The sequence below is a fragment of the Lissotriton helveticus genome, chromosome 3_1 (assembly GCF_964261635.1).
Source record: "Lissotriton helveticus chromosome 3_1, aLisHel1.1, whole genome shotgun sequence".
Classification (NCBI taxonomy): domain Eukaryota; kingdom Metazoa; phylum Chordata; class Amphibia; order Caudata; family Salamandridae; genus Lissotriton; species Lissotriton helveticus.
Window position 1 is genome coordinate 709,862,946 of NC_136061.1, and position 902 is coordinate 709,863,847.

At 36.7% G+C, this 902-nt stretch overlaps 1 non-coding gene across 1 annotated transcript; it reads right to left on the reverse strand.

Annotated features, from left to right (window-relative positions):
* Positions 1-402: 402 nt before the first annotated feature.
* LOC144825869 (small nucleolar RNA SNORA54) lies at positions 403-522 on the reverse strand. The gene has a single exon (XR_013609637.1). It is a non-coding gene; the product is annotated as a small nucleolar RNA SNORA54 (small nucleolar RNA).
* Between the last annotated feature and the right edge of the window lie 380 nt (positions 523-902).

A 902-nucleotide genomic window follows, 5' to 3' on the forward strand; every position in this document is an offset into this window, starting at 1 on the left:
ACACCTGACGTGATGAGACTATGTTCACCACACTATATGTACTCATTATAACGCTCCTTATACACTGCTCGCAGCAGTAGCAACGCGGGGTCTGCAGTACATGGATCTTAAGTACTGGAGAATACAATAGCTCGGCCGTTTAGAGCTGCGACCGCTTGGCCAAAGTTTTGTAAACCTGTAACTAGAATCCTAACATGCACGAAAAATGCATTAACACAAAGCTTAAAACATGTTGAATTTAAAGTATTTACTCAAAATGCAATTTGCACAGTTACCACATTTACATTGATAAAAACCTAGGTAGTATTTACTAAACACTACTCTTTCCATAGCAACGTAATAAAGATCGAAACAATTGTTCTTATAGAAATCTACAAATCCTAGAAACACTTGCAAAAATATTAATGTTCCAAATTAAATGGACAAACAAGTACTGCATGTCACGTTATATTTGGGTTTAATCTAGCACTGGAATGGAACCCAACTGCCCAGTAAAATGATAGCAGGTTACGAACAGTGCAGAAATGTATGTATTTGACAACCGCAGAATGACAACGTATAACAGCATCAACACAGCAAGACTAGAAAGAATAAATGCCGCACCCGAAATATAAACTTTTTTTCCTACGTTCACTTTTTATAATATGGGTATTGACATACAACCGACAGAATTTACATTGAAAATATAGTAACAGTTTAACAGATACCGCCTTTCGGGTGGCGATAATCGACTTCATGTTCAGGTACTGCAAAATTAACAATTACGTATTCTCATCCGGTGTGGCAACACTAATGGGCATGCCACGTGTAACAGTTAAATAATCATCGCACATATATAAGGATACGTACGCACCCACGTTTCCGCGAACATTACAATTAAAAAAGTTTTACAATTTTAAATA